Source organism: Mastigoproctus giganteus, chromosome 13 (genome assembly GCF_048544385.1).
Source record: "Mastigoproctus giganteus isolate SK-2022 chromosome 13, ASM4854438v1, whole genome shotgun sequence".
Taxonomy (NCBI): Eukaryota; Metazoa; Arthropoda; class Arachnida; order Uropygi; family Thelyphonidae; genus Mastigoproctus; species Mastigoproctus giganteus.
The window spans coordinates 118,209,882-118,237,616 of NC_143587.1; the positions used below are offsets into that span (position 1 = coordinate 118,209,882).

The window sequence follows — 27,735 nt, forward strand, 5'->3', positions numbered from 1 at the left end:
ATCCTACGCACGATTCAGACTTTGAGCCGTCTGCGTAAATGGGCAGGAAGTCTGAGTGCTCAGCTTGGTGTGCAGAGTAGAGCTTCTGGTAGACAGATGATGAGGTCTCAGACTTGACCCATTTCTTAAGGGAAAAGTCGCACGGTGGGGGATGAGCATGCCAGGGTGGAGGAATTTCTTTTCGTGTTTGTGCAACCTTGTCTACCATGATGTTAAACTCTCTGAATAGCTCTTGGACACGAATCCCAAAAGGTCGGTTGGCAGTCTTACGTGTATTGTACAAGTTTTCCCAACGTGGCTCAAAAACGGATGTCCACGTAGGATGGTCTGGCAGGGATTTCAACTTTAAAGCATAGTTTAAAGACAACTGCTTACGTCGAAGGGATAAAGATGGTTCGTTTGCTTCGACATATAAGTTCTGGACAGGAGATATGCGATATGCTCCAGTAGCGATACGGATGGCCTGATGATGGACAGGGTCAAGCCATCGAAGGGCACTGTCTCTGGCTGAAAAGTATACCTGGGCCCCGTAGTCTAATTTGGGTCATACAAGTGCACGGTAAAGCCGTAGTAGGGTGCATCGATCTGCTCCCCAACGTGTTGAGGAGAGAGAGAGCGGAGAATATTGAGTCCCCTCGTGCATTTTGTACGAAGTTGACGAATATGTTCGAGAAAGGTCAACTTTTTATCAAACACAAGTCCCAAGAATTTTGTGTCTGACACTACTGGAATAACATTTTGTCCGAGCCTTAATTCAGGTTCAGGATGGAGATTACGCTTGCAACAAAAGTGTACGCAAACGGTCTTCTCCGGCGAGAACCTGAAGCCATTTGCAAGTGCCCAGGAATTAAGGCGATCAATGGCTTTCTGCAGTTGTCTTTCAATAACCCTCATGTTGCATGACTGACAAAATATGCTAAAGTCATCAATATAGAGGGCACAGTTTACAGTCGGAGGAAGTTGTTCTGTGATGGAATTTATTTTTATGGCAAAAAGCGTGACACTTAATACTGATCCTTGTGGTACTCCCTCCTCTTGGCCAAAGGAGCGAGAGAGTGAGGATCCCACACGAACTTGGAACGATCGATTGACTAAAAAGGTTTGAATAAAAAAGGGGAGATTCTCTCTAAGGCCTAGGCTATGTAAATCTTTTAAAATGCCAAATCTCCAAGTTGTGTCATACGCTTTTTCCATGTCAAAGAACCCCGACACCAAGTGTTCGTGTTTTAGGAAAGCATCCCGGATGGATGCTTCCAATCAATAAGATGGTCCAAAGTGGACCGGTTCTTTTGGAAGCCGCACTGGATGTTAGAGAGAAGGTCATTTGATTCGAGATACCATATTAAACGAGAATTAACCATTCTCTCCAGGATTTTGCACAGACAGCTAGTCAGAGCAATAGGACGATAGTTGGTGGTGACTTTTGGATCCTTTCCTGGCTTAGGGAAGGCAAGGACGACTGCCTTTCGCCAGGAGTCCGGAAACTGCCCTTCAGTAAAGATTCTTTTATACAGAAGGAGCAGACAATCCATAGATTTTGGTGAAAGATGTTTAATCATTTCATAATGGATGCCATCTGGTCCAACGGCACTTGCTTTGGAAAGAGCGACGGCTCTTTTCAGTTCCTGAATAGTGAAATCCCCGTTGTAGGGATAAATGCTCTTAGATTTAAAGCTAATTGCCTGTTTTTCGATTTTATATTTCAGGACCAGGAACTCTGGGGAATACGAAGATGTTGCAGAGATGTTAGAGAATGTTTCCCCAAGTGAATTAGCTATTGCAGTTGGATCTGCAATAGCGCATCCATTATAATCTAGGATTGAAGAAGGGTGGGATGTATATTTTCCCTTCATTTTCCGGATTTTATCCCAGACTACCTTAGAGTTGGTAGACTGGTCAATAGATGATGTAAAACGGATCCACGATTCCTTTTGACTCTGACGGTGGATATATCGTGCTTTGGCTCGTGCAAGTTTAAAGGCTATAAGGTTGGTCGTGGTAGGATATCGGCGGAATATCCCCCACGCTTTGTTTTGAGCTTTTTTGCTGCTGTGCATTGTGAATTCCACCAAGGTTTAGGAAATGGTGGAAACCGGGCAGATGTTTTTGGAACAGCATTCGCAGCTGCTTGGATAATATTTTCTGTGATGTACTTAACTGCATCATTGGTAGGCTCTTGACTGACTGTGCTAAGATCAAAATTTTCCTGATGTTGGAAGGCAGTCCAGTCAGCCTGATCAATCTTCCACCGTGGTAATCTAAAAGGAAGACATGGTCTCCCACTGTGTAACAAGGTTATCACGGGGAAGTGATTGCTTCCGTATGGATTCTCCTCCACTTCTCAAGTGAGTGAAGCGAGTAGAGAAGGGGAGCAGATAGAGAGATCAATGGCAGAAAAAGTACAGGGAGGCATGTGGAAGAAGGTGTTTGTTCCAGTATTTAGAAGGGAAAGGTCATTGTCATTGAGCATACGCTCTATGACTCGTCCCCTTCCGTTGATGTTAGCACTACCCCACAGGGTGTTATGTCCGTTAAAATCCCCGAGAAGTAACAAAGGGGGAGGCAGCTGCGTAAGAAGATCATCAAGGTCTGCCTGGGAGATGTCAGTCCCAGGTGGCAAATAAATGGAGCACACGGTTAATAAAAAACCCACTGAAAGGCGAATTGCAACAGCCTCTATGCTGGTTGTAATTAGCAAGGGCTGCACTGGGGTCTGGTTACCCACAAGGATAGCCACTCCCCCATGTACAGGGCCATCCGCAATTCTATCCTTTCGAAAAAAGGTGATGTGCATGGTGGGATCATCATTTGCCTTTAGATATGTCTCCTGCAAGCAAAACAAACTGGCTCGTACTTTTGCAGGAGGGCCTTGATGTCATCAATATTTCGCCGGAATCCACGACAATTCCATTGTAGGAATTTAGCAATTATTTTGGCTTGGTGGGTCCATCAGGCGGCTTCCGAGGTGCTGAGGGCTTACTTTTATCAGTCTTGGATTTATCTTTTTTGGGGAAGAATGGACGCTGTCCCGTGTCCATTTCTTCCTTCGCAAAGAGTTCCAAGACTGAATCTTCGGGTACCTCCTTCTGCTCGACATCCATCTTATCTTGGGTACTAGGGGGGACTTCCCCTTTTTTATTCTTTTCTTTCATAGTTACCTTTGTTACTTCTGGAGCGTTAGGAGGTACCGATATAGGAGTGGCAGCTGATTGGTCCTTCTGTGCAGGTTTTTGAGAACTTAAAAGATATCGCGCGATGGGAGTGAAAGACTCCTTTGGAGGAATGGTCATGTCCGTCTGAGTTCCGACGGAACATTTCCCTGCTACCTTCTGTGCGTAGGTAGGTTTATTGATATTCAGGGGTTTGACCGATTTCCTTGCCTCCTGGTATGATATATTTAGCTCTGCCTTCAGCCGTTGAATTTCTTTTTCTTCTTTCCACCTCTGGCATGCTCGTCAATAGGCCGGGTGTTCGCCTTCACAGTTAATACAGGTGGGTTTTGCGGCTGAACATGCTGTTGTTTCGTGGTTCTTTGCACCGCATCGAACACAAGCAAGGACTCCACGGCAGGCCATTTGAGAATGTCCATACTTTTGGCATTTAAAACACCGTAAAGGGTTCGGTACGTATGGTCGCACTGAACAGCTGATGTATCCAGCTTTAATCTCGTCAGGAGGTTTAGGAGAGTTAAAAGTCAGGATAACACTCCTGGTTTTAACAATTTTTCCATCCCATTGCGCAGTGATTCTCTTGACGGCAATGACTCCCTGTGGTTTTAATTTGGAGCAGATTTCCTCCTTGGTTATGTCAAGATCCCACTCCGAAATGACACCTCTCGATGAATTGAGTGTTCTGTGTGGTGTCACTGTTATAGGGATTCCTCCAATTGATGTTGTTCGGAGTAGATGTTCAGATTGCCTGTCATTTTTAGTTTCAATTAAAAGGTCTCCAGAACGAAGCCTTTTAACTGATTTGGGTGAACCTACTAACCCATCTAACCCTTTTTGAATAAAAAAGGGCGACATTTTACCAATCGGTGTCTCATTGGTAGAATGCATAATTAAAAACCTTGGGACAGGCCCTGATGGTAATTCCGTTCGCTGCCTCTTTTTAGCAATAATGCTATCTGTTTCTCCGTCTAAATTTTCAGATAGGGACCGGGTTGGGGCCCCTAAAGAAGTAAGTTTATCAGGATTCATATAGTTTTTTAAATTGTTCAGTGCCCGGGCTCCCCACCCACCACGGAGCCCAAAGGGACGCCCACTACCCGGCATAGCCTGAATCCTGTCCCTCGGACCATGAAGGTAGGGGCGTGGCATTGACACAATTGACCCTCGCAGGCGAGCCTACTAGCCGATTGATCCTAGCCGGGCCTTCCAGGACCACCCGTCTTGTCGAAGCAGGGGCTAAAATGGTGTATTGAAGCTGGGCCCCTCAACCACCAGGATCCCCCTTTCCGAATTTTCACGAGTCCCAGCGCACAGAAAACACGACGGATTCCATTGATGTAAGCCTGGAACCTGGGCTGTGGGCATTGGATCCCAGTGATGCTAGTCTGGAAGTCCAGCAGCATCACTGGGAGGTCCCCTCACCACGTACAGGTGCCCACGTCGAGGGGGGTTTGCAGATAAACCAGTCCAACTCTATTACTAATGAAATTAAGTCCCATATCCTGAGTGGAAACAGATGCTTCTATGCACAAATGAAAAACTAATGAAGTCCAGAGTACTGAACAGACATTTAAAATTAAGAATATACAAAAGCCTCATTAGACCAGTTGTAACATACAGTTGTGAAGCTTGGACATTAACGAGTAAAGATGATCAGTTGTTGAGAGTGTTTGAGCGTAGAATTTTGCGAAAAGTCTTTGGTCCCATACAAGATGATGGATCCTGGAGGATCAGAATGAACCATGAACTTGACAATCTTATTCAGGGTGCAGACATCATCAGATTTTTGAAGAGCCAGAGACTTGCCTGGTTGGGACATGTTATGGGAATGGATGACAGCAGAATAACTAAGAGGATAATGAAATGAAACCTACTGGCAGGTGGGCAAGAGTAAGACTGTGGAAAAGATGGATGGATGACGTAGAAAAGTACTTAAAGATCATGAGAATAAGACAGAGAAGTTTGACTTCTGAGAGGGCTTACTGGTGGAACATCGTTGAGAAAGCTAAGACCCACTCTGGATTATAATGCCAGAAGAAGAAGAATATATACGCGTGTGTGAATATTTAAACTATATTCTGATTTAGTAATCATATATACTTCATGGACTACTGATGATGGGTGGACTTAATTTAGCTTATCTGGAGTTGCTGCTAACAGTGTTTGCAATCTACCAAGATGTGCCTCGTGTGGAGAGTACATCTTTCATGAACCTATCACTTCTTTTGGACTTTGTTGAATTAAGTCTTTTAGCTAACATGGATTCTTTTTTCTGGTGACTTATTTGTTAAATGTGAACTTCATCAATGTGCACTTTTATAATTAATGGGCTGCTGGCATTTTAGTGAGCTTCTTATTTAATGAGTTTGTAGTTCCTAAGCATCTTTTACTGGACTAGATCTGTGTTTTTTTAAATATGCATTTATGTGTATTTAGGCATATTGTATAAGTGGGTTCAAGTATCTATGTCTCTAATTATGGTACTGTATGATATGGCAGGGAATACCTATTATAATAATAAAAAAATAATAATAAATAAAAAAAAAAAAAAGCCCAACTTAAACCTCACAGAACCAACTTTTCTTGCTCATTTATTCTTTTAGCTTCCATTTTCTAGAAGCTAATGGAATAAATGATGAAGAACCTCCTTGGAACAATCTCCTTTCACAAGTTGTTCCCGAAAATTAAAAGGGTACAGAAATTCAAGTCTGATGTCAACAAATATCCTCTTTCATCTTCTCAACTTTCAACCCACACATGGCACTAAGTGGTATAGGTTCTAACATCTTTCGTGTTTGGAGTTATTATTAAAAAAAAAAAAGTAACAGAAATATAAAGTATGATTCACTAATGAGGTCAATATAGTAGCTATGAGGTTGAACTGAGAATTCTGTGGTCACTATACTGACAAGCACTGGCAAAATTTTGAAAAAATGGGGGGGGACATGGTGGACTCTTACTACAAATGCTAAACATCGACAACATTTACATTAATAAGTATTGGTATTAATAGCCCCCCAAGAATGTGCTCATAATCATAAGTGTATTATGTCCGTACAAATCTGTGTTCACAGACCAATTAGAATGCTGTGTCGGCTGAAAAACCTGCTTTGAATGAGGATTTTAGAAATTCCTCACAGGAAAAAAAATAAATAAATAACACCAGTTGGGAATTGAACACAACTCTCCAAATGAATGGCAGACTGATGCCTGACAGCATGTATTCACTTATATTTGATCAGATATTTAATTCCAGGAAAACTAAATATTCAAAGACTGTTCACTCATAAACATATTACAGTGATTTCTTAATTTATGCGAGGGTTATGTTCCAGAACGTCTCACTCAATTTAAATTCACGCGTAGTGTAAATAATCACCAAAAAAAAAAAAAAAAAATTGTTTTCTTTGGTTGGAAGACTGGGCACTCTAAAGAAAATGATGAGCAAACAAAGAGATTCATTCATCTTTACTTTTTTTTTTTTTTTTTTTTAATAGTAAGAAAGAGTATGTTGACTATAATCAACATATACATTCAACACAAACAACAATTGAGAGAGAGAGAGAGAGAACTGGGGTGGAGAATTGCCTTAGGCAATTGATGAGATGGATCGTCATGGTCAGATTTAATTCCCTAGGAATTGAACCAGATAGGTGTGGGGGGTTACACTAACCTGAAAGGTGGAGGATTCACTTGACTGCTCCCTTATCTACTGCACATGATCTACTGCACTTGAGCACATGAAAAAGGAACCCAGAGTTAAGTTGCTTTGTGCATTACCTCTTCTCACGTAACAACTCATAGTAGCAACTAAGTTCCAGCGTAACTTTACGTTGCACTTTAGAGTTTCGTTCAAGATTAGGGTCTTCATCTATAAGATTTAATGCTTTCGATATTCCTTTCACTCTCAAGCTCTGTTCTTCTTTAACCTCTAGGCTTTCCCTCACTGTTGTTTCCTCCTCTTGAATGCGATGCTGCTCCAGTGCAAACAGATCATTTGACAATTCTTGATGATACGAATCAATTAAATCATCACCATCAGTTGCCTCCATTTCGGTGAACCCTATCTTTTTAGCGAGTTTCACACATTTGTCTTTAGTTTGTGCATAATCTTCATCGGTATCAGAGCCTTTAAAGGAGTTACTAAGATCTGGACATAACTTATGCCACAAACTTTGAATACAGTTATGCGGAACTTCATGCCATGCAGCATCAATGAATTTTAAAGCATCTTTTATATTGAAAGCTCGCCAATATTGCTGAACACTCATCTGTTCATGGTCAATTAGATCAGCCAGAATACCCTTTAAATACTGAGCCTTAACAGATTTAATCACATGCTGATCCATGGCTAGGAGTATTGAGATTGTATTTGTTGGGAAAAAACAATCTTGATATTGAAACAGACATCAACAACAACAATACTGAGTGGATGGCATGTAGCATTATCAAGAATAAGTATGATGTTGAATGGAATTCCTTCTGCTTGCAATACACTTCCAATTCTAGTCGTAACTGAGATCTAAGGTAACTTCTGAAAACAACAGCAGTCATCTACCAGTTAGAGTTTGAGTACCAGTACACGGGCATATATGACCTGCAGTAACCTTTAAGGACACAAGAGTTTCGATAGTGGTAAATGCATACAGGTTTCAGTTTATGACCCTTGATATTAGCACCAAACAGAACTGTTAACCGATCTTTTGCCACCTTAAAGGTGCAGTCTTTTCAGCAATGGAAATATAAGTGCGATTTAGCATTTTTTTCCAATATAAACCTGTTTCATCAAGGTTGAATATCTGTTTGGATATGTACACCCCTTCTTACGCTTTACTTTTCCATAAATATGGTTGCCACACGTTATTTTAAATTTGCATAATTTAAACAAGCATAAAAAAAGAAGTCACTGTACATTATTTAATTAAAGAGCTTGGTTTTCATCCTGTTCATCTGCATTTGCTGTTCATTCATCTATATTTCTTGATGTTATGAATTTGGGTATGCCAATTCCAAATGACCTTTGTTTTTGTATATCATAGATGCTTTGTCCAAAAATGAAAGAAAGGTAAATATGCAATAACACTATATTAAATTTATTAATAACGGTTAATATATATACAAAATCAAGTAATAATCTTTTCTTTGAGTAAAGAAGCTAAAAAATCAAATTAAAAAATAGAGAAACTCTCCTTGGGTTAATCAAAAAAAATTTCCTTAACATATCTGAATATCTTTGTCTTGTGGTCAGTGTGACCATCTCAAACCAAGAACCAATATAGTCACCAATCATAGTGTCATCACACCCTTATTGACACCACTTCTTTACTGACTATATCCTGGAGGAATCTCTCCCATGATCATCATTAACCAGATTCAGTCAGAAAAAAAGCCAGGTGAGAGTGCAAGTAATGGAGCTTGATTCGTGTTCTGTACCCCTTTTGTCTATAATTTTCAATGAAAATATCACTTAGCTCTTTGTACTTTTCACTCTCAATTTTACCAAGAAAGCCATTCATTACCATACAATGCATTCAGAATCAGTCATTTTTCTTTCCAGTTCTTGTGAAGCCAACATCTTAACTTGTGGACCAAAAAAAAAAATATGCCACCTTTCACGTTTGCATCAGACAATTTTGGAAACAGATTATATGCATGAAGATGTCATCTTGAAGATCCAATGCTTTAATAAATTGTTTGACCAATCCCAAGAGTGGTGGAAGCAATATGCTTTCTTGGAGCCAAGGGATTGTTTATTATAATTCCTTGGCTCCAAAGACTGCATCTCAATTCTAGTACCCACTCTCCAAGTGTACTGATCTACTGCCCTGCTGTCCCTCAAGAAGAGAAAAAGTCGCTTGGTGAAACCACCTTGCAAACCCAGAACACCAACATCTTGAAGGCCCTACAACTGTCCCATTTGTTAGTCATACTTGATCTCCTCTAACACATTTACATAGTCTTTTTTAGTGGCACAGCTTTCAGACTTTTAATCATCGGTCCTGTTCTAATAGTTGGGCCCTCCATATCTATTGGGATGGGTTATGACTGCAGTAGAACTGCATTGTACTTGGTATTACACCTTTGCCTCTTCACTTCATAATATCTGCTTCCGATTTTTTTTCACCTCCTGAACTATTACATTTCGATAGTAACGGGTAATTTATTTCCTATAAAACACTACTTATCTCTCTCTTTCTCTCTTAGCTTTAACTGCCAGATGTAAACATTTGAACAGTTGGAAACTGCAATAGATAACTGATCTTTGGATACACAAGTCTGTTAATTGTAAAAAAATTTATTTTAGTTTAGTTTTGACTTGATTTTTGTAAATTATATAGCTATTATGATGGGAAAGACCAACCCAACAAACCAGTTTTATTGGATTACACTTTTTCTGCTCATCACTTTTTTCTTTCTACTTCCTGTGTTTAGTTCTTTCCACATTCTGAACTAGGGACTGGGAACTTGTTTTTTGAGACAAGGACCAAATCAGCAAAAAAGAATGAAAAGGCAAATTTTGGGTAAGGCAACATTATACAGAATTATTTAAAAATAACTAAACATGACAAACACCACAACAGAAGATAACTGGTATCATATATCTTTTAGCATTGTTTGTGCTTAATTATATGAATGATTAAATAGAAATATTTGATTTTTTTATTTCACTCAACACACACAAAATGAGAGATGGATGTGGCTCCAGAGCCAGTGGTTCCCACCTACCCTGAACTGTTAGGTTTCCAAGTGAAAAGAGGTTTTCTACTTTCCTATGACATACTATATTTCATCCTTTAAAAGCATAACTGCTAATAAACCTTTATATGTCTACATTACGAGTGTCACGCACTGATAAGATATAGAATGATGAGATCATGAGACGAATGAAGTAAAAGACAGAAATAACTAACACCATTAAGGAGAGGAAACTAAAATATTCAGGACATTTGATGAGGAATGACAAATATAAGATGTTGCAATTGATAACCCAGGGCAAGGTAAATGGAAAAAGAAGTTGAATGGGAGAGTGGGTGAATGGGAAAAGAAGGAAATCTTGGTTAGCAAACTTCGGAGAGTAGTATGATCAGAGTAATGAGGGTTTGTTTAGGGCTTCTACCTTGCGTTTGTCCATTGCGAAGATGACAGCCAACCTCGGCAAAGAGACAGCACACTGAAGAAGGTCTGCATTACCATGAAATTGCACTTCAGCACATAAAAATACACTAACTTATTACATTAAATCAGATGATATCTATATACACCACTCAGTTACAGCTACTGACGTAACTGATGTGTCAGTAGTAGTATTGTACTTATTATTACTCAGCAATAGTACTTATCTTCTGCTTTTCCTTCTATACATATCCATACATCACCTATGACACTATACATGACCTATGACATCATAGAAGGCTGCAAAGTAGTGCATTAAATACAACCACATACACAGCCACCAGCAAAATAAAAAGAATTGTAATGCAAAAGTAGTTCTAATAACCAATACCACATATTAAAAAAAATAAGTAACGATAATAATAACAACAAATAAAAATAGAAAAGAATAAAAATAAAGTACTGTTAAATGAAGCAAATAACCTTTAAAAAAAATTTCCTGTATTTCACAATGAAAAGCACAGTTTTTGCACTATACTATATGACATGCAATAATCACTTATTAATAAATTAATCTAAATATATTCCTTGACTAAATGTCAAAGAGTATGGAAAGGCTGTTTAAGCATGGGTAATGCATCTGCATCATTTCTACTACCCAGGTGGTATGCATGCATCATTTTATTATATCTCATACTTTGAATACCTTCACAAAGAGTTGCCTAGGTACTGGGTAACTGTACTTCAAATAAGTAACGCTTCTCTGGTAGAGAAGACTACTGTTACTTATTCTCAGATGGGCACCACCACCACTCAGACGGCACCGTTTCGAAGCTGGTTTGCTTCATCATGGATGCGTCGACAGATACCCCTTGCAATAGTGACAACCCAGTTATGATGTATAATTCCACATTATGAGAGATGCTAGATGATATGCATGGTTTAATCTAAATGTAACCTTTGTACTTTTGTACTTTGACTAGCTGTCAAAGTAAGAAAAGGCTGTTTAAGCATGGTTAATGCATCTCCATTTCTACTACCCAGGAAGTATGCATGCATCGTTTATGTGAGATATAATAAAACAGTGCCACGAGAGAGTGCTTTATGCTGCCCGGAGTTAACATTAGCATTGGCACATGACGTAAGAAAGCAAGCTTATATAGCATTAGCCAGGGGGGGGGGAACCTTCTCATTTCAGGACTTTGAGGGCCCAAGTGTTTGTCTAGTTCTGCCTTGAATCTATTTACGCTAACAACTTCCACAACAACAGATGGAAGTTTGTTCCAGCAATCAACCACTCGCTCGGTAAACGCAAACTTTCGCACTTCTATCCTACAACTATCTTTCATCAATTTGAATTTATGCCCTCTCAAGCGATTATTCTGGGCAAGAGTAAGAATCCCATCAGCACTGGGACAATCAAATCACTCAAGCCTTTATATAGCACAATCTGACCACTACACAGGTGTCTAGTCTCCAGACACTATTCTGCAAAACTTCAGCCTTTCTTCGTAAGAGCAACCCTTTGCTCCATTCACTAATCTTGTTGCCCTTCTCCATACTCGTTTCAGCAGCTCTACATACTCCTTAAAATGAGGCCTCCAGATCTGTATACAGTACCCAAAGTGTGGCCTGACCATTGCCTTATACAAGAGGATAATCACCTCCTTATTTCTGCTAGAAAAATTCCCTGTATATATTGACAAGACACCATGAGCTACTCTTGCAGACTGTCTAGTCTGCACTGCTAAGAAAACTTCATAGCTGCCTGCACAATTACCCCCAGGTCCTTTTCATTCTTTTCCACTGTCAGTGTTGTACCACACAGTGCATATTTTATTCTGGGGTTACTGCTTCCCATATGCAGTAATTTACATTTTTCAATTTTAAACTTCAGTTGCCACCTCTCGGCCCATCTGCTCAACTTTTCTAGATCCTGTTGAAGTAGCACACTGTCATTAACAACCTTGTCAACCTTCATATCATCTCCAAACATTAAACCTGATATACCATCATCAATAAATACAGAAAACAACAATGGACCCAAAACTGAACCCTGGGGGACTCCACTAATAACATTAATCCACGAAGAACAGTGTCCATTGATTACCACTCTGTCTTCTCCCACTCAACCATCCCTTTATCCATAGCAGAAATTTACCTCGAATGCCACACTGCTCCAATTTGTGCAGCAGTCTTCCATTGGCAACAGCACCAAAAGCCTTTCTAAGATCCAAATATGATATCAAAATTATTCTTTGCATCCAGTTCCTTTGTGACCACATCATAGTATCCAAACAAATTGGTCAGACAAGACTTAGTAAACCCATGTAAACCCATGCCGTGTCCGAGCTATAACTGAAGTCTTGTTTAGATGATCCTGCAGTGCTGCTTTAACCAGTGCCTCCACAATTTCCCTGGAACAGAAGTTAAACTAACAGGTCTGTAGTTACTTGTCTGGCCCTTTGATCCTGCTTTTTGAATTGGGATCACATTTGCACATCTCTAGTCCATGGGTACCTCTCCTGATTCCAAGGAAGCTCTCATAATTATGGCTAGGGTTTTGCTTACTTCCTTTGCTGCCTCCTTTAATATAACTGGACAGATTCCATCCACCCAGGTGCCTTTCTTATGTTTATTTGCAACAATTTCTCCTCCACTTTGCTTTCATTTATTACAAAATCATCTACCTCACTGCCTGAGTTTAATTCACCTCTGGCATTCCCCTACCTGAATAACTCGTGTCTGAATGCAGATGCAAAATAATCATTTAGTTTGTTAGCTACCTGAGCAGGATCATCAACAGTTGAACCACAGATATCAAGCAGACCATTCTGATTCATCACCTTCCTTCTAGAGTTTACATAAGTAAAGACCTCTTCGTTGTTTTTCTTTACATCCTTTGCAAAAATTCCTCGTAATCTGCCTTTGCTTGCCTAACTTCCATTGTGACTTTGTTACAGACCAGCTTATATCTATCATAGGCTTCCATGTCACCTGTTAATTTATATGTATCCCATGCAATTTTCTTCTGTGAAACATGTCTCAGTAGTTCATATGACATCCACTTAGGCCTAAACCTTAAACAATATTTCTTAGTTGGTATGAAAAGCCTAGCAGCTTACAAGATTAATTCTTTGTATGCTTCCCATTTTGAATTTGCTGTTCATAACATCATCAGTTAGTCCCACAGTACAGAATTTAAATACTGTCTCAGACCACCGTAGTCACATTTCCGAAAGCAAAAAAAACCTTCCCTTTACCTCTGATGGTAGTTACCTCAGTAAATCCCACTTCAGCACACTGTGATCACTGCCACCTAGTGGTTCCTTTATCTGCAGATTCTTAATGCATGAAGAATCCCTACTGGCAATCAGATCAAAAGTATTGCTCCTTCTAGTTGCCTCCTAAACATGCTACTGTAGAAAACAATCATCCAAAAAAGTCTTGCTAGTGTGTGAGTGACCAATCCACAAATCCCAGTCAATATCTGGGAAATTAAAATCCCCCATTATAAGACACTTATTTACTGACCCACTATTTCTCTGTACAGTTGTTTATTATACTCATCAGAGTCATGAGGTCTATAACACACTCCTCTCAATTTTGCTTTCCCAGTTTTTATGTCACACCAAACTGACTCGACGCTACACTGTCTAGCCAAGTCAACTGGCTGTACTTCCTTGGCTTTTATGTGTTTCTTAACTAATAGCATAACCCCTCCTCCCTTCCTATCCTGTCTATCCTTCCTGTACACATTTGTACTCCCCAAATTCCAGTTCTGCATTCTTTATATCTGTGTGACATCACGTCTCTGATACCCCAACAATATCTGCCTTTGATGTTTTGACCAACACCTCAATTTCATCAAATTTATTTACCAAACTCCTAGCATTGGTGTACACACAAGTATACATGCAATTGTTCCTATTCTTAGCAAGATGAAACACAGACCACGTATTTACTTGTTCCACAATTACAAGGCAGTCTCTGGAATCCCCTGCACCTTGTTTTTCAGGCTGCTGCTCATTCCAATAGAAGCAGTGCAAGAATCACTTTCACCTCTGTCGGTGGCTACTGTTAATCTATTACTTCTTGTACCCCCCCCCCAAGCTAGCAGTTTTCCAATCCACCTAACTCTGCCTCGATAGCATCAGCAAATATTCTTCCACCCTTTCTATTTAAGTGTATAGAATAAGTAACAACAGTCTTCCCCACTAGAGAAGTGTTGCCTATTCAAGGAGTGTGAGTTTTTGAGTGGCGTGAGTTAAGGTTAGTCCCTTTCATTCTTCTACACTGTTTCTATTCTTCTTCTTCTCCTACTATAACTTTCCCTCTTCTTTTTTGTTTTTCTAAGTCTAATAGAGACAAGTGGATAGTAGAGTTATTATCCCACACATATACAACCAGCTAAGAAACGGTGCTGTCTGGGTTGTGGTGTCCATCTGAGAATAAGTTACAGTAGTCTTCTCTACCAGAGAAGCATTACTTATTCGAAATGGTGCAATACCTCGGCAACTCATTGTGTAGGTATTCACAATATGAGATATAATAAAATGCTGCAAGCATACTACCTGGGTAGTAGAAATGGAGAGGCATTACCCATGCTTAAACAGCCTATTAATCAGTTATTTTTAATCTTGATAAAATATTTTGTTGATTACTGTTGGATTTTAGGTGAATCAACTTAGACCATGTTAGCATTAGTACAGGCATATGATGCAAGAAAGCAAGCTTATGCAGCATCAGCCAAAAAAAAAAAAAATAACCCACTTCCCCCCTCTGTTCGTTCGAAATACCTGTCCAGCTGAGCATTAAATTTATTTAGGCTATCAACTTCCACGACAAGTGATGGAAGTCGGTTCCACCAACCAACTACCACTGGCTAAAGGCAAATTTCCGCACGTCTATCCTACATCTGTCTTTCCTCAATTTGAATTTATGCCCTCTCAGGTGATTATTCTGAGCAAGAGGAAGAATCCCATCAGTATTGAGCATGCTCAAACCATTCAAGGCTTTATACACCTCTATCAGATCACCTCGCAGGTGCCTATTCTCCAGACACTGTAATTTGCAAAAATTAAGCTTTTCTTCGTAACAGCACCCCTTTGTTCCATTCACTAATCTTGTTGCCCTTCTCTGTACCTGTTCCAGCAGCTCTACATCATTCTTGAAATGAGGTCTCCAGACCTGTATACAGTACTCAAGGTGTGGCCTGACCACTGCCTTATACAAGGGAATAATCACCTCCTTATCCCTGCTAGAAAAATTCCTGTATATCACTGACAATACACCATGAGCTACTCTTGCAGCCCATCTGCACTGCTCAGAGAACTTCATATCTGCCTGCACAATTACCCCCAGATCCTTTTCATTCTCTCCCACTGTAGTACCACAGAGTTGATACGTTGCTCTGTGGTTGCTGTTTCCCATATGTAGTACTTTACATTTGTCAATGTTAAACTCCATTTGCCACCTCTCAGCCCATCCTTTCCATATCCTGTTGCAGCAGCATAGTGTCAGTAGTGTCCTTGATAACCCTGTCAACCTTTGTATCGTCAGCAAACTTGGACATTAACTTGATATACCATCATCGATATCATATATAAATACAGAAAACAATAATGGACCCAACACTGAACCCTGAGTGACTCCACTAATAACATTAGTCCATGACGAGCAGCGTCCATTGATTACCACTCTCTGTCTTCTCCCCCTCAACCACCCTTTTATCCATAGCAGCAATTTGCCTCCAATGCCACACTGCTCCAATTTGTGCAGCAGTTTTCCATGTGCAACAGTATCAAAAGCCTTTCTAAGATCGAAGTATATAATATCAAAATTATTCCCTGCATCCAGTTCTTTTGTGACTGCATCATAGTATCCGATCAAATTGGTCAGGCAAGACTTCCCCTTAACAAAACCATGATGTGTCCGAGCTATAACTGAAGTCTTGTCTAGATGATCCTGCAGTGCTTCTTTAACCAGTGCCTCCATTACTTTTCCTGGAACAGAAGTTAAACTCACAGGTCTATAATTACTTGTGTCGGCCTTTGATCCTCCTTAGTGAATTGATGTCACATTTACACATCTGCAGTCTGTGGGTACCTCTCCCCTGAGTCCAAGGAAGCTCTCATAATTATGCTTACTTCCTTTGCTGCCTCCTTTAATATAACTGGATAGATCCCATCCACCCAGGTGCCCTTCTTGTGTTTATCTTCAACAATTTCTCCTCCACTTTATACTCAGTTATTACAAGATTCTCTAGCTTACTGCCAGAGTTGAATACACCTCTGGCATTCCCTTCGCTGAACAACTCCTCATGTGTGAATGTCGATGCAAAATATTCATTTAATTTGTTAGCTACCTGAGCAGGATCATCAACAGCTGACCCATCGATATCAAGTGGACCAATCTGATTCATCCCCTTCCTTCTAGAGTTTACATAAGTAAAGAACTCTTTGCTGTTTTTCTTTGCATCCCTTGCCAAAGATTTCACATAATCTGCCTTTGCCTGCCTAACCTCCATTGTAACTTGGTTACAGATCTACTTGTATCTATCATAAGCTTCTGTGTCACGTGTTAATTTATATGTATCCCATGCATTTTTCTTCTCTGCCATATGTCTCATTAGTTCATTTGACATCCATTTAGGCCTAAACCTTGAACAATATTTCTTAGTTGGTATGTTAAGCCTAGTAGCTTCCAAGATAAGTTCTTTGAATGCTTCCCCATTTTGAATTTGCTGTTGTTAACATCTTCAGTTGGTCCCACTGTATAGAATTTAAATACTGTCTCAGACCATCGTAGTTGCCTTTACGTAAGCAATAACCCTTCCCTTTACCCCTGACGGTAGTTACCTCTTTGAGTAAATCCCACTTCAGCACACTGTGATCACTGCCACCTAGTGGTTCCTTTATCATCAGATTCTTAATGCATGAAGAATCACTACTGATAATCAAATCAAGAGTATTACTCTCTCTAGTTGCCTCCCGAACATGCTGATGTAGAAAACAATCATCCAATAAATCCACAAAAGCCTTGCTAATGAGTGACCAACCCACAAATTCAAGTCAATACCTGGGAAATTAAAATTCCCCATTATAAGACTCTCTGATGTACTAGCCCACTCTATTTCCCTGTACAGTTTCTTATTATACTAATCAGAGTCATTAGGCCTATAGCACACTCCTACTCTCAATTTTGATCTCCCAATGCTTATGTCACATCAAATTGACTTGACACTGCACTGTCCGGCGATGTCGACTGGCTTCACTTCCTTGGATTTTATGTGTTTCTTAACTAATAGCATAATCCCTCCTCCCTTCCCTTCCTGTCTATCCTTTCTGTAGACGTTGTACTCCCCAAATTCCAGTTCTGCATTCCTTATATCTGTGTGACACCACGTCTCTGATATCCCAACAATATCCGCCTTTGATGCTTTGAGCAATACCGCAAATTCATCAAATTTATTGATCAAACTGCTAGCATTGGTGTACACGCAAGTATACATGCAACTGTTTCTATTCTTAGCTACCTTAACACAACCCATGTGTTTACTTGTACCGCAATGATTCCCAGCAGTCTCTGAAATATCCTGCATCTTGTTTTTCAAGCTTCTGCTCATTCCAATAGAAGCAGTGCAAGAATCACTTTCACTTCTGCCAGTGGCTACTGTTAATCTACTAGTCTTTGTATCCGCCCAAGCTAGCAGTTTTCCAACCCACCTAACGCTGCCTTGATAGCATCAGCAAATATTCTTGCACCCTTTCTATTTAAGTGTATCCCATTCCTGTAGAAGCAGTCTCTCCTGTTAACAAGTACTGTCCAGGCTGAAAAAAATTCTACCCCTTGAGCCTTGCACAATCTTTCCAGGGCTGAATTGATCGACAAGGCTCTCATCATATACTCCCTCCTATAGTGCCTGGGCAGAATTGCAGACACTTTCAAATTCAACCCTAATTCACGGCTTTTTTTCAACAGTGACCTGTACTTGTTAAATAATTAGTTATTTAACAGTAATTAGTATGTTACACCAGTGTGTATTATATCTATACAAGTGTGTGTGTGTGTGTGTGTGTGTGTGTGTGTGTGTGTGTGTGTGTGTGTGTTCACAGCAGGGCCATGCCGGTACAGTGGTGCAAAGATTTTCGTCTTGCAAAAGCAAGATAATAAACAGATTGGAATAATCAAAACATAAAATTAAAAACATTGGCAATTATTTAATCTTTCTTTTGGCGCCCCTTTCAGCTCTTAATCTGAGGCAAGAGTCTCGCTCGCCTCACCCTCAGCATGGCCCTGGTTCACAGGCTGATCTGTGTGTTGTATTGGCTGGAAAAACCAGGATTAACCCACATGAAGGAACCCGACACCCTTCATCTAAGATCTGATAACTACAGCCATAAATGAAGGAATCAAACAGGAATCAAACAGACTTCTCTAAGTGAGTGACAAACTACTCTACTGTCATGAAAGAAAATATTCTTTAAGACTATTCTCACATATCCCAGTCGGAAGACTGATCCATAGTAAAAAAAAAAAAGTTTCCAATTCCAGTTGCTAGAAGGTGAAAACTATGCTGTCCACCATACTGGTGTCTGACAACAGGCAACCCACTAGCAAAATCAGGATGAAATATTCCATTCCATTTAGAGGCTTCCCCAGCTAGAAAAATCTCGCAATCTTTATATACATAAATGTTTTACGGGAGAAATACATCCTAACATTTTAAATATATTTACAAATGGACCTCTCTTTAACGAACTTTCTTATAGCAAATTTTTCTATGACAAATTTTTTCTACGTAGCAAACTTATTTGAATTCCCCTTGGTCATTACACTGAAAATAGTTTCCGTATAATGAAGAAAATTTCCATATAGTGAACTGATTTCGAGAGACCTGGGTAAGCATTGTTCGCACCTCTGGCCTTTGGACAATAAAGCTGATGCTGTAGAAAGCATGAATTAAGAGCTAAAACATTTACAATTTAGTGGTGCCAGTTAAACCCTGCAGGAGGAAACTCACCAACCATGGTGCGGAATAGTTTTTTTTTTTTTAGGAGCATTAGCAACTAAGGCCATATTGCTCCGGGGATATGCGGTGGTCATTCCCTGATCTTTCCACGTCCTCCGTATTTGGTGGTCATGGGCTCGAACCCCGGTCTAATCAAGAAGCGTGTGCTATGCACTGCTGCTCCTGCCCAACTGGCTATGGAGGGGCCGGTGCGGGATATAAAAAGATGAAAGGTTTTAGAAGAGGCCTTTGCCCAGCAGTGGGTCAGCAATGGCTAAAAAGAAGCAAAACCTATGCACCACTGTACCGAGAAGTCACGCTGGTCAAATGAATAAGGCATATTCCCAACGTGGACATTGGCTCTTGTCAACCTGTTTTTTGCTGTAAGCATCCTATTAGAGAATTAGGAGAGAGTGATTTTCCATTATCCTGAAAATTCATCTGTTGTTTTGAAGAAATGAGTCATCCACACTTTCACCTGTCTCTGTTTACTTAGTAGGTAAAAGTGGTCCCTAAATCAGTTTTTTTTTTGTAACCCAGTAACCATACAGTGTCTAAGAGGAAATGCTTGAGTGTAGTGTGAAAAAGTGGAAGTGCTTAATAGTGTAGATCAGGGAATTAAAAAAAAAAAGAAATTGCTTTAAAATTTAGTATCTCTGCCAGTAGGATGTCAACTGAAAAACCATGTTTCGATTCTCAAACTGTTTGAGGGAACAGTTCCGACCGGAACCCAGTCGGAAGAGTGCAAAATTATGCCTGTGTGAAGGTGTAGATGGAGAAGTTTTTAAGTGGATGAAGTTTATTCCAGATCAAAACGTGCCAATATCAGGGACATTAATGAAAGAAAAGGCTACGGAGTATGCATCTTTTCTGGGTCATAAAACGTTCAAATCAATTCTGGTTGGCTGGATAAATTTAAAGAGCGCGATGGCTTACTAGAAAAAGTTATTTCTAATAAGAGTGGAGTTACAATCGAAGAAGACTATACCCATTGGAAAGAAAAGTTTTGAAAAAATTATGGAGAACTATGAGCCCAAAGACATATTCAATGTTGATGAAACCGGTCTATTTTTTAAATGTTTGCCAAACAAGACACTGACATTTCAAGGTGATAAATGTCTAGATGGTAAAATTAGTAAGGAGAGAATTAGTTTTGGTTGGTGCAAATATGGCTGGTAATGAGATGATACAGGAAAACAGAAAAGTTGCAGTGATTGTCGACAACTGCCCTGCCAACTTTCATTCAGTAATTTCAAGATTTAAAAGTCTCAAAACAAATGTGAAGCTTGTTTTCTTCCCCCCCAATATCTCGTCTAAACTGCAGTAGCCAATGGACTAAGGCATTATCACGAATCTGAAAATGCACTACCAAGGGTGCATACTGAAAAAAATTATACTGAGAATAGAAACCAACCAACCTATAGCATTAAGTGTTTTAGCAAATACTAAAATCCTAATTAACAGCAATGAGAGGGATGAACTACTACAAGACATTGAGCAATTTTGGGAAGAGGGAGGTGTAATTAGTGGAGAAATTGTTCTTGACAAATTTTTAGAAGTTGATAATGATGTCATAGTAGCTGAATATCTGAGTGGCCAACATTTTGGAGCGTATTTTAAGAACTAAACAATATCGACGAGTTGGATGAAAATGAGGGCAACATTAAACCTTCCAAACAAGAAATGTTGGCAGTATTTGAAAATTTGCATTGAGACCTTCAGTGGGAAGAAAATGTACTATATTTGAGTGTTTAACATTTTTATGAATGGTGTACAGTAGAATCCAACATACAACAAAGAAAAAAACACCAATATTTTACGACACAATTCTTAAAAGACATTAATATATCATGTGCATAATGTAAGTAGTCATTTCTTAATTTATTTCTAATTTACAGTATTTTTCATTGCCAAAAAGGTCATATTTCTTTATAATGAAATTTCTGTTTAACAAATTTTTTCAAGGGAACGATTTATTTCGTTTTATAGAGGTCCGACTATTTTCATACACTTGATCAATTAACCACATTGTTTCAAGGAAGGTCGTCTCTGAGCATCTATGAACAATATTTCAAATAGTATGCTTGAAACAGTTGACCTTTCTTGCTTCTATTACTCTTAATCTGATCCACCATAACTGTTGCCAGCTGCCACACTATACTGTTACAGAGGGCTCCAAAGCAGTACACTAATTACAGCCCTACATACAGCAAATCCTGCAATAAAAAGATTACTCAACAAAGAAATGAACTTAAAGCAGTAACTGGTAAACAGGGAATACCTTGTCAACTACATCTGTTTATGAAGTGCTTTTGCTAGCAAAAAATTTCTATTTATACTCTGTGGAACTAAAAGAATTCACAACTTCATTTAACATACAAATGCAACAGTTAACAATAGGTTGTGCATTTTTTGTGGCAGCATATGAGCTGATTTCACAATGTGCATGACCTTACTGAGTGCATACTTTATCTCAGCAAAACCTACGTGCAAAACTGCATTTCTCATTCTCAAAGGTGGAGAGGGAATGTCAATTTTTATGCAATGTTATCATCATTCATTTCACAGGATTATTTTCAGTACTGCATGCTATTTGGATTTAAACCAACTGAATCTAGCCCAAACTGGACCATATGGCCTTTTTCATAATTTCAGGTCTGCATAGTAAACATGAGGTATTCAGGTCTCAATAAAGAAGAGGGGAAACAGACCATTAAACGTCATTAAATGATTATAACTTAATTAAAGCAAAAGGTGGGTAGGTCTCTTGAAAACCAGCCATGATACCCAAGCCACCATCACACGGTCATGAAATAAAGACAAGTCCTACAGGAAGCAGCTATGTCAAACTGCAATGTACAAATATAGAATTATACTTAATGCATTGGCTTCACCATCAATAATCTGAACAGTGAAAAAAAAAAAAAAAAAAGCTGCCTTCAGAAGTATAAAACCATAAACGGCTCTCTCTCTCTCTCTTATCACACCCCCCCCTCCCCCAAAACCGCGCACTAAAAAAAGGGCAAAAATCATTAATGGATCGTGTGTTCTCGTTTTTCGTAATATATGAGAAATTTCAATTCTCATATATTACACGCACACAACGTCTGTATGTGCCTGCAAAGTGGAAATACCCAATTGTTTGTAAACAAATGGAGAAATTCTTCCAAAAACAGAATGAGTATGTAGGTAACTGACGTATCATATTACTCATTCGCTTTATGCTATGAAAAGAGCTACACAGATAAGGAAGCTGAAAAGTAACACTACTAACTAATTTTCTTAATAAAACAGCACGACATGGTGAATCAAAACCTCAAGTTGCTACAGGTTGTCATATTCAACTTCGATTGGCACTAATCAAAATACCCCCCCCCCACCACCACCACCACCACCAGAAAAGAGATTTTAAATGCACAAAACCTGCTTTCAAAAATACGATATCTAATTTGATGAACAATATTTATCAGAATTTAAAAACATGATACTATTCGTTTTATATATATGCACCTTATTACAATCAAGCTTACACAACACTTGTCTATTATTGATAATTTCATTTAAAAAGAATACTTAAGACATTACAAACTTTTCCTACCTATCAAAAGACTTACTTGTTAGTATAAACTGATTTTGTGCTTATATAATTAAAAGACATCCTCACAGAACTGTTTACCAAAACTTTTTACATTGTTATTTTTCCCCATGAATATCAGAAGGCAAGAGACAAAATTCAAAGCACAGTAATAGTAATATACCGCCACTTACATAAATTAATACAGTGTAAATTAAACTTCAAACATCAAATAACTCATCATATGACCATTAAAACCACCGTACTACTTCCTCCAGTCACCCGCACTTACATTAAATTACTAATTTCAAGTATATATGAATAACCTCGATACCACATTCACTTCGATCAGCAAACATGATAATAGAACGCTGTACACGCTTACAATATATGGTTACATGACAGGGTAGTGTAGAAGTGCTGAACCAACGGGCGGAGGATCGGGTTCGGTCGTTAGTATCCAATCGAATGCCCCAGTTAATGAATCAATTTGATTTTATTATTATTATTAGCTATATGGTGCAAGGAAGCTTGAGGCTTATAATGCACTAGCCAAAAAAAAATCATTATTATTATTATTATTATTATTATTAGCCATATGGTGCAAGGAAGCCTGAGGCTTATGCTGCACCAGCCAAAAAAATTTCTGAACCACCCGGAGAGAGAGAGAGAGAGGGGGAAGGGAATCACCAAGAAAGAGAAGAATGATGATATCCAGCTCAGGACCCTGGGTGTGCCAAGCCCATACTCACCAGATGTGAGCCCCTGGGGTAATTCTTGAGTTACCCTGAGAGAGAGAGAGAGAGAGAGAGAGAGAGAGAGAGAGAGAGAGCCTCGGGAACCTGGGTGTGTCAAGCCCATACTCACCAGATGTTTTGGTGATTGCAATGATGATTTATATTCAGAAATCATACAAATATTGAATAATAACAACCTGTACAGAGAAATGATATATAGAGAAACTGAAGAGCTGAAAGGGGGTTAAAATGGTTTGAAGAAATATAAATAAACTATGATATGTTGATAACACTGGTCACCACGTAAAATGTTACCTAATCCTTGCCTAATTTTATGCGGCTGAACAGGAAACTCAGATTAAAATTATGTTGATTGGCTCTTGTTTTCAAATTACAGTTGGAGTCTCATATTACAGAGATACTCTACAAAAATTAAAATTTAAAATTATTATATTAGGCCCACCCATAATTTCTTACATATGCCCGTATATGTATTATGTCTGTAAATTTCGTGTGTTCTCTGGTCGATTTGCCTGTTTTGCTGGACGAAAAAAACCGAGTTTCTGGGGGAAAAAATCTTGCTATCTACGACTGAGACAGACTAACTCAGCCAAGGAGTGAAAAGGGCCCATTAAAATTCCTCGCGTCATTGAAGGGATTCGAACCGGGGCCTTTTCCACCCGGTGTGGGGAAACGGCGACGATACCACTGTGCTACGCGCGAAGATAGAGTTACTCTACATTATAAACTATAGCTCTCAGCAAAACCCATAGCAACACCGCAGTTTCAGTACCAATGTGCCCTTATCACGTGATCGGCAACTGTCGCCTCGCTCTGCAACACGTGATAAGTTGCTGTCGCCTCAAATGCATCTTCAACTCTGTTGGTAATCCCCGAACACAGCTAGGTATTGGTGATTTCTTCTCGTTTAACGGTTGATCTTTGTGAAATTCCTACTTTTGCGCAGTATTTGTGTGGTATAAAATTAATATGCCCCGCAATTGGGTATGTGGAGGTGTCGCGTTAGCTTCAAGAAAGCGTTCCTTAACTCGAGCCATAAAAAAGGATCTTCTTCTTGTATTTTGGATTTAAAGTAGGTGACCAGGACAAGAACTGGGCTCCACACAGTTACTGCACTACCAGTTCATCAAAACTCAACGCATGAGTGAATCGAAAGGGAGGCTTTATGCCTTCACAGTGCCCATGATATGAAGGGCGCCAAAAAATCAAGTCAGAGACTGTTATTTCTGTATGGTGACTCCTATTAGAAAAGGGAAAAAATGAAAAAAAAGTGGACAGTGACGTACCCAAATATATCGTCTGCAATTCGTGCCGTGCTCATGGTGAAGTACTAGCTATTCCTGAACAACCCGACCGTTTTTCTGTACACTCGGATGAAAATGATGATGAATATCATCATTTGACACTGATGAATATCAACTTGATATACACGAAGAAGTACAGGAGCCACCTACGTCAGGCAATCCACCATTTGGTCCAAACCATTATCCCTCTCGAACCACATAAGATCACAGAAAGTGAGATGAATGACTTCATCAGGGATTTCGAATAAGGCAGAGCTTAAGAACATGAAGCTAGAACAGAGAATCTAGATAATTCTGTGAAAGTGACAACATTTCGTACTAGAAATAAAATATTATGATAAGTTCTATCAAACAGAAGATGAACTTACTAGTTGTAAGGATGTTTATGGTCCAAGGCAGCAAAGAACATTAGACACTTAATAGTAATAGAGGCATATAATGCAAGAAAGCAAGCATATGAGTTTATATATCATCAGCCAAAAAATAAAAAAATAAATAAATATATAAAAATTCACACAACTATTCCTTCTAAACGTTTGTCCAGTTACTACATGAATTTATATAAGCTATCAACTTCCACAACGACAGAAGAAAGTTTGTTCCAGCAATTAATTACCTGCTGGATAAAGTAAAAAATTTCCACACATCTATTCCACAACTGTTTTCCTCAGATTGAATTTATGCTCCCTTAGGTCCATAATTTGAGCAACTAGAAGAATCCCGTCAGAATTCAATGTGCTCAACCCATTCAAGACCTTATACACCTCAATCAGATCACCAAGCAGGTGCCTAGTCTCCAGCCGTTACAATTTGCAGGACTTCAGCCTCTCTTGGTAAGAGGATTCCTTCATTCCCCCTCACCAATCTCGTTGAGAGTCTGTGTACACACTCAAGCAAGTCTACATCCTTCCTAAAATGAGGCCTCAAGACCTATACGCAGTACTGGTCTTGAGGTCCTGACCATTGCCTTTTACAAAGGGATAATCACCTCGTTTTCTCTGCTAGCAAAATACCTATATATCATTGACAAAATCCTATGAGCTGTCTTTGCAGGCTGTCTGTTGTCAGAAAACTTGATACCTGACTGCACAATTACTCCCAGGTTTTATCATTTTCTACCACCCTAAGTGTAGTACTACGTAGTTGGTACGTTTCACTTGGATTACTTCTACCCATATACAGAAATTTGCATTTGTCAATTTTAAACTTCAGTTGCCATTTCTCAGCCCATCTATCCTAATTTTCAACATCCTGTTGTAGTAGCACACTGCCATTACTGTCATTTAGCACCCTGCCAACCTTTGTATCATCTGAAAACTTCGATATTAAGCCTGATATACCTTCATCAATATCATTGATAAATATACAAAACAACATTTGGCCCAACACCAAACCATGTGGAACTCCACTAATAACATTAATCCAAGAAGAGCAGCGTCCAATGATTACCACCATCTGTTTTCTCCCACTCAACCACCTTTTATCCATTGTAGCAACTTACCCTTAATACCACTCTGCTCGAATTTGTACAGTAGTCTCCCATGCACAACAGTGTCAAAAGCTTGCCTGAAATCCAACTATAAGAAATCAAAATTATTTTTTGCATCCATTTCCTTTGTAACCAACTCATACACAATCAAAATTATTTTTTGCATCCATTTCCTTTGTAACCATACTATGTAGTCACAAAAGAACTGGATGCAGGGAATAACTTTGATATTATATATTTGGATCTTAGAAAGGCTTTTGATACTGTTGCACATGGAAGACTGCTGCACAAATTGGAGCAGTGTGGCATTGGAGGCAAATTGCTGCTATGGATAAGGGGATGGTTGAGTGGCAGAAGACAGAGAGTGGTAATCAATGGACACTGCTCAAAGTGGACTAATGTTATTAGTGGAGTTCCTCAAGGTTCAGTGTTGGGTCCATTGTTTTCGGTGTTTATGAATGATATTGATGATGGGATATCAAGTTTAATGTCTAAGTTTGCAGTGATACAAAGGTTGGCAGGGTCGTTAAGGACACTACTGACGCTATGCTGCTGCAACAGGATCTGGAAAGGTTGAACAGATGGGCTGAGAGGTGGCAAATGAAGTTTAACATTGAAAATGTAAAGTACTACATATGGGTAACAGTAACCCCAGAGCAATGTATCAACTCTGCGGTACTACACTGACAGTGGTGGAGAATGAAAAGGACCTGGGGGTAATTGTGCAGGCAGATATGAAGTTCTCTGAGCAGTGCAGACGAGCTGCAAGAGTAGCTCATGGTGTCTTGTCAATGATATACAGGAATTTTTCTAGCAGGGATAAGGAGGTGATTATTCCCTTGTATAAGGCAATGGTTAGGCCACATCTTGAGTACTGTATACAGGTCTGGAGGCCTCATTTCAAGAAGGATGTAGAGCTGCTGGAACGGGTACAGAGAAGGGCAACAAGATTAGTAAATGGAACAAAGGGTTGCTCTTACGAAGAAAGGCTTAAGTTTTGCAAATTACAGAGTCTGGAGACTAGGCACCGGCGAGGTGATCTGATAGAGGTGTATAAGGCTTTGAATGGTTTGAGCATGCTCAATGCCAATGGGATTCTTCATCTTTCTCAGAATAATCACCTCAGAGGGCATAAATTCAAATTGAGGAAGGACGGATGTCGGATAGATGTGCGGAAATTTGCCTTTGGCCAGCGGGTGGTTGGTTGGTGGAACCGACTTCCATCACTTGTTGTTGAAGTTGATAGCCTAAACAAATTTAAAGCTCAACTGGACAGGTATTTCGAACGAACGGAGGGGTGAAATGGGAGAGGGT

The 27,735-nt window shown here is 39.4% G+C and overlaps 1 protein-coding gene across 9 annotated transcripts in view; it reads right to left on the reverse strand.

The window, feature by feature from the left end:
- Nucleotides 1-23,147, reverse strand: part of LOC150076391 (protein tweety-like) — a 291,082-nt gene extending 267,935 nt beyond the window's left edge. For all 9 annotated transcript variants that reach the window (XR_016547803.1, XR_016547802.1, XM_090387163.1 and 6 more), the window contains exon 1: nucleotides 22,911-23,147. The gene's annotated coding sequence lies outside the window, so the exon portion shown is untranslated. The remainder of the gene's footprint in view (nucleotides 1-22,910) is intronic.
- Between the last annotated feature and the right edge of the window lie 4,588 nt (nucleotides 23,148-27,735).